A 7,917-nucleotide genomic window follows, 5' to 3' on the forward strand; every position below is an offset into this window, starting at 1 on the left:
CCGCGCTGTGCCTTCGGTCAGAGCTGAAGGCAGAGGAGCGCTCACGACCGAAAGGAGCATTCTAGCAGTTTTACTCGCGTGGGCAACGCCATCGCCGACCAGCTGAACATCCGATCCGAGGTAATCAGCCGCGTTCTCGAAGTATCTGTTAGTATCTGTAGTTGTTCATTTTTTGAATGCTTATTGCTGTTACATGCTGTATTAGAGATAGATTTTGTTGATTATATGAGCGTTTAACCATGGTGAGAAAGCTTTGGGTGCCATGGTAGCATCCCGGAGATTGTAGGCTAGGTAGTTCATTTACGTTGTTGCAATTCATGTTGATTTAACTTTAGCACGGGAAAAGTATGAAAAAGTTTGTTCCTTTTGGTTTCATATCATTTTAAATTAATTTTTTTTCCTTTTTTTGGTGTGTATCTGTGTGGACCATGTGCATCTAATTTGACGTTTTCTTGGTTGACCATTGTTGAATCTTCGTTGACATTATCACGAATGGTTACTTTAGTATGATAATGGATGTTTAGTCTTGAAATTTTGATAAAGATTGGTCAATTTTTGCTACCAAATATGTTTCTCTTGTCACTGTAACCAAATAATTAACCTCTCTTTATGATATTGATATGTAATAACACTAAAAGAATTTTGTTCTCAAGCCTGGACCCCCTGATTTTTAGACCTGAGCGAAGAAATTAAAGTTAGTATGCTCTAACAAGGTAATGTTTGCTACATGGACAAAGAAATATGTTGGTGGCTTTGTGAGGCATCTTTGTATCATGTTGTTTTGTGCAAAACAAGCTTGACTTTATATGCATTAATATACTTAAATCCTGCTTCTAGCTACATGAGCCGGATAAATACACAGTATTAATTTTTTTTTGTGCCGCAGGAAGCCGTAAAACAACCATTCTATCTCAAGTTCAGACTCTCAACAAATCAAGCGTGTTAACCTACTATTAGGTGAATCCCCTTTGTTTAGTTTTCCTTATATAATAATTCTCACAACATGCATGTTGGTTTATACAACTTGATATCACGGTGTCCGCTTTCTATATGTTTGTATTTGTTGCGTTGTTGGATGGCTTCTAAGATTCCGCTTGAAACATGTATCTATCATCTTTGTTCCAACCTACTGATGAACAGCTAAGTGTCGTCGCTGAATCTTGTGCTAGGAAGAGGACTGAAACCATAATTGTGTCTTTGGTGCATCTTATAATTTCTAAACGGTCTTGTTTATTATGTCATTCAACAGTTTATAATGAACACGCTTATTTTATCTTTTGGTTTTTGTATGATTATTGATTGTTAAATAAAAATTTCAATTCTATATGCTCATGTCAGACTTGCCTGAAGTGAATAGCTTTTTTGTGAATCATTTATTGGCATGCCCTCTAGTGAAGGAAGAAAATAATATCTGGAGCTCTCTACTTGATGAATTGTGTGAAACTAGTTTTTCTTGATGTTTGGTATGTTTGTAGTTGAAAGATGTGCTCCTGGTATTCGATTGTTAGTGATATTTGACATGACCCATAATTATTTTGATTGTTAGTTAAGTGTGTGGATGGTTAGTTGTATTGTGTATCTGCTGATATATGTATTGATGAATTAGTTTTTCATCCTAATTATAGATGGTTTACTGTTTCTGTTCCTTCTAATTTTAGATGCAATGAATCTTGCTTAGATGCTTGGTTATTTCTAGTGAAGAACTCCATTGTTGCAATTTCAGTATATTAGAACGTGTAAATTATGGGTGTAGATGGTTGCAATTGATTTAGTGTTAGATAAATAATACCTACTGAAGTGATTCATGGTTGAGCTATTGTTGTTGGTAGTGAGATTCTAGCACTTATAGTCTTTAAGATTGGATGAAGGTTGTCTAATTCTATTAGACCTCCTTGGTACAGGGCATGTGAGTGTATGGATTGGTTTTTGTGTGTTTGAGTTAAGGGTGCAGGAGTTGTCACTATTTGTGTATGTGTGCTATTTATATCATTATGTGCAGTATCATCACGTATATTGTTTTGTGCAGTGTCATCATTTATTTGAACTTCATTATTAATGTGAGACTTATTATGACTAACTTGTGTAATTTCAATTTGAAAGTTCAAAGGCTGATTATTTTCTCCATGATATTCATGATAAGCATAATCATATGAAAAAGGATCCTGGCTTATGGTTTTATTGTAATACTGTTCATAACCTTCAGGTATTGCATGTTGCTTTAGAAAAGGAAAATAAAACTCATAATTCTACATTTCTTGATATGAAAATTTGTCTGCTTTATAAATCTAAGAGTACAAGGTTGGAATGATTACAAGGTTTATTTGCTACGTTATTAATTTTTTTTTACTTGTGTATAAACTGAAAAGATGTTTGCATTGGATTGCAGAGGACATATTGCGTGATTTTATATGTGGCTTACCCATGAAGAGGACCATTACACAATAGATTGAAGAATTATCCAAGAAAAAGACGGACAAAAGAAGAAAAAAATAAGTCGAATAAAAGTGAAAATAGTACAATCCTCTTTGATATTGTTTATTTGTTGAATAGTTAGAGTTTAGTTATAAGACAGTATGATGTTTTTTAGTCACAAATGTATAGATATTCCTTTTTTTTATTTTGCTTGTCTCAATCGAATAAACATCCAGTTAAAAATAAAAATAACTATCCGCATACCTAGTGAATTGAACATCCGTTGTATCGCAATTAAAAATTATGATTTGGAATTGGCCATTTTACTAGTGATCAATGATCATGTACTGCAGTTAGCCAGCAATAGCAAGGTAACTATTTTGTGACAAAACTGACTCACTCTTTTTGTTTCATGCATTTTATTATTCTATTATTTCTTTGGGTTCTAAAGGGTAAAAATTAATTACTTAACCTTTCTTTTTTTTCATTATTGTTACTTTTCATGCATTGATGACACGAATATATCATACTTTAAAAAGGATTGCAATCATCTGAATGATGTAAATGCATAAACCACATACATAGATGTAGGTTAATTTAGAAAAACATTAAAATCAAGGGAGAATTCACTCTTATCTAATCTTGGTCACAATTTAATTTATACCACTATCAATAAAATTAGTATAATGAACATCCAACATAATTTAATTGTATTTATTTGAATCTAATACTAACAACCAAACATCCACTGAACAATGAAAATAACCATCCGTATATCTAGTAAAATGAACATCTAACATAATTTAAATGTATTTACTTGAATCCAATCCGAACAACTAAACACTTAATAATGAAATTGACCATCTACAGACCTAGTAAAATGAACATACAGCATAACTTAATTTGGTCTACTTGAATCCAATACAAAAAGCTAAACATCACTTAGTTTATGAATCCTAATCTTACTTACGAAACCGACTTTCTTTATATAGTTCGCATAAAAATCCTGTTCCAGTTGCAAAGATCAAACCGCAATCCAACTCTTGGTATTTCTTCTTTATGGAGGCCACTGTGATTCGGTAACTATGTATCAATTCACAACAAACATCGCTCAATGTCACATATGAATATTACTAGATTGTAAAATCTACTTATTGTTAAATCAACAATAAGTTAAAATTTGAACCTCATGCCTCAGTTTCATCACATCCAACATAATTTATTTGTATTTACTTGAATCCAATCCAAACAACTAAATAATTAATAATGAAATTAACCATCCATTAAAACTTCAAAGGAAAGGATAACTTCAAACAACTAAACACATAATTTATTTGCACAACATAGGCATATAGAAGAAATAGAATTGGCAAAAATAAATAGTGAAGATAAGTTTGAGTATACTATTATCCTAGTAAGTATTTAGGATTAAAAAAATTACACAAAAACACAATAACATACATTAAAACCTCAAAGGAAAGGATAACTTTAACAACTTATATTGTCAAGATAATTTTCAGTCACACTAAACTAGAATTGTTCTTACCAATTACCTGTGACCAATAATGAATCTAATAACAATTTCCTTCTCGCGCTCTAACTGAAGAAGTTGTTTTCCTGTTCAAACAGGTATTAGATATATATTAAAGTTGGCCATGCCATTCTAATTCAATGTCCTCTCAATGTTAGGATCCATATAAACATCTATCAGCATAAAACTTTTCCTCTAATATTTTATCCCATTTTTTAAAGGTAGATACTAACATTGACTCTTAGTAGAAACAGTTTCTAGGGGAAATATAATATACCCTGAGGCATCCAAGTCTCTCGGACCGAATCACGCCTCTTCCTACTGTTGAAAGCTGTGTTTATTCCAATCACTACAAAGGCCTTCTTCCTAGGAGCACCTTCCCCGGATATCTCCATGGTAGTGGCCGTGCTATTCGAGTATGAGATCCTGGCTTCATGAGAACTCCTAGCAGCTGCTAGTTCCAATTGAAGCATGAAAAATTGCTTATCTAAAGCCCTGGCATGTCTCAATATAAATACAGAGAGGGAAAAAAAAGCAATTATTCATTTATTATTCAACCCCAAAATACAATAAAAATACAAATAAGAAAGCTCCAATTGCAACCAAATCTAAGCCAAAAAAGGAAAGAGACTCAGGTTAATTAGTTAAATGCTCACATGCTCAAATTATGTTTCCCTTTCAACAGACGCGATGCAGGGGAGCAGAGGGCAGCCTTCTTCGTCGGGAACGCGTGGCGCATCGGAGCAGAGGGCAATCTTCTTCACCGTCGGGAAGGCGACGCAGGGGATCAGAGGCATTGCGGCTTGCAGCGCAGTGGCACGACTTTCGAGTGCCGTTTTGGGGTTGGGTTTCTTCATCGTGAGTGGGGGAATCGCGGTGGTGTTGGGGGTGGCTTTGTGCATGGAAGAAGCCGCGGATGTCTCGCCTCACGGGTGGGGGAGTCACGTCAGAGAAAGAAGTCACGGTGGGCTGCACGTTGCGCCGATCAATTTCATGTGGGAAAAAGATTTTCAGGGGACGGCGGGTGCTCGAAGATTGCCGTAGAGGGGGGCGGCATCGGCTGTGGATGCACGGCAATTGCTGGCGTCCAGTAGGTGAGAGGGTCCAGCGAGAGAAAGATAAGCTGAGAGGCTAGTTGCAGAGCCTCAATTCACCAATATGAAAACCCTAATTTGTTTCAAATTTTAAATTAGAAAGAATTCAAAATTAATTAATAACCCATAATTTAATTTTAATTTCAATTAAACCCCATTGTTTGCATTGTACAATAAGGCTATTGTCTCCTCATACTTTCCCTTTTCTAAAATGTGGGATTATTTAATGTATGGAGTACAAATCGAACCATCCGATTTTTAAGAGGTACAGAAATCGGAATGTTCGATTATTAGGTGCACAAATCGGGCTCCGATTTGTGTTGAAAAAATTTAAAAAAATTGGAGTACACAAATCGGACTTTGTGTACTCCAAATTTTTTAAATTTTTTACCTTCGATTTATGTACCTCTCGTAGTTTTAAAAAACACACAAAATTATCATGTTAAAGTGTAACACTCATTCTACTTCCGTATCCAAATTTTTTAGCCTCCAAACTATACGATCGATTGGCGATTTATATCTAAAAGTGAAAGAATTTGTATTGCCTGAGTATTACATTAATCCAGCCATATCTAAGCCTCTAGTGAGGGCAAATGCGGAGGCCAGGGCCGTCCTAGTGACACAGAAGACAAGTTTATTATTTTTGCATCAGCTAGTTTATGGCAGATTATATCAATGGAGAAAGCCGTGGAAATTGTGTATGAAGCCCGCAATAGAAGGGTAACTAATTTCCCTAATATATATTTAAATACATAAATTTTCCTAATTTTTTCTAATGTATATTTAAACACTCCTCTTATTATTATTAGGGGCGGAAGGAAATTGCGCCAACATGCGATTGAAGAAGTTGCGAAAACGCATAAAACTAGTTATGATCGTATTATTCGTCTCGAAGATGGATCAAGACATGAATTCCATAACGACATTACTGTAATTATTTTTGAAAATTAAACATATTCTGTGATGTGAATTCATATAAGAGTTCATATGTTTTTTTCTAAAATGTTATCAATTATGTTTTTAAGAGAGACATAATTTTTACATGTAGTTTAATCCAAACTGCACTTGAAATTGACATTTTTTTATTTAATATTGGATTAACAATGATATTTTTTTAAATTGTGATCTACTGTGATATTTTTCTAGAATGTAGGATGATTTAATATACGGAGTACAAATCAGACCGTCCGATTTTTAGATACAAATCGGACCGTCCGATTTCTGTACTCGGACTGTCCGATTTGTGTTGAAAAAATTAAAATAATTTGGAGTACACCGATTTGTGTACTCCAAATTTTTTAAAATTTTTCAACCCAAATCAGTGGGTCCAATTTGTGTACTCCAAACTTTTAAAATTTTTTAAACACAAATCAGAGGGTCCGATTTATGTACCTCCCATAATTTTAAAAAACACTAAAAATTACCATGTTAAGATATAATATTCATTCTACTTCCATATCCAATTTTTTTAGCCTAAATTGATGGATATAGTGAAGCCAGAGTTGAAAAAGATAGTGACTTGAATAGCTATAGGAGGTATCAACAAAGTGTCATCCTCTAAGGCAACACCAATATCAGCTTTTATCAAGCCACTGTTCATTATGTTTTCTTTCACATTAGTATGTCATTTACTTCAAACTTGTTACGTTATACTTATAATATATTTTTAAAATTTTGATAAATATTTAATTATTAATTAATTAATAGTATAATTTTTATAGTAAACACTTTTTTTTTGTCTCCAATGAACACTATTTTTAATAAATGAATTCGATATATTAAATATAATATTATTTAGACAAATATTATTGGATTGGGTAGGGTTGTGTTGGTAAAAAATAATATATATAATAAATTTTTGATTAGGCTAAGTTTTTCATAGGTTAAACCATGTTTTTAATTTAATATTTAAAATTATTGTAATGAATATATAGACTAAATTTGTTAAACTCCTCATAAATCATACTTGGATTGGGTTTTTCCATTTTAAAATAAATTATGCACAATGGTCCTCTCAAAAATAATTTACAATGGTCCTCTGGTATTTCTCTCCGCTTTTTAAGTATGCAATGAATGTTTTTCGCCAATTGTCCTCTCCCTGTGAAATACTCAAAACAGATTTTATTCTAAACTTGGTTGTGTTAGTGTAACATGGTGGAGCTTATCTGTTTGATCAATTATCCTATGTGTTGCCAATTTTGATAAAATATCGGTTCTGTAGTTTTGATCTCTAGGTATGTGTAGTATTTCAAAATTTTAAAAAGATCTCATTAGGGTTTTGACCGAACTTAAATATTTTTTAAGAGTGTATCTCGTATCTGAAATTGGCCGTTTACCTGTTGCACCACGAGTAGTAAGTCGCAGTGTACCATTAGGTTGGAGATTCCCACTTCCTTGGCCAATCTTAAGCCTGCTAGTAAAATCTCGTACTCGGCGTGATTGTTTGTTGCCTGAAAGAGAAATTTGATTGATTGTTCGGCCTGTACTCCTTCGCTGTCCATTAGGAGGATTCCTACCCCGCATCTATTTTCGTTTGATGCACCGTCTACATATGGTTCCCATGTTTTGCGGTGTTCTTCTTTGTCTGTGAATTCTGTTATGAAGTCGGCTAATACCTGGGCTTTGGGTGATCCTCGTGACTGATATGAGATGTCGAATTCAGAGAGTTCGATTGCCCATTTTGTCATTCGTCCCGCTAAATTTGGTTTTGATAATATTTGGCGTAGGGGATGACCTGTACGGACTATGATCGGATGTGTCTTGAAGTAATGTCTTAAGCCCCGAGCGGTAACTACTAAACCAAATGCCAGTTTTTCTATTGTTGGGTACCTTAGCTCTGCATCTTGTAAGACTTTGCTCACAAAATATACCGGATGTTGC

The sequence above is a fragment of the Arachis duranensis genome, chromosome 7, assembly GCF_000817695.3.
Source record: "Arachis duranensis cultivar V14167 chromosome 7, aradu.V14167.gnm2.J7QH, whole genome shotgun sequence".
Taxonomy (NCBI): Eukaryota; Viridiplantae; Streptophyta; class Magnoliopsida; order Fabales; family Fabaceae; genus Arachis; species Arachis duranensis.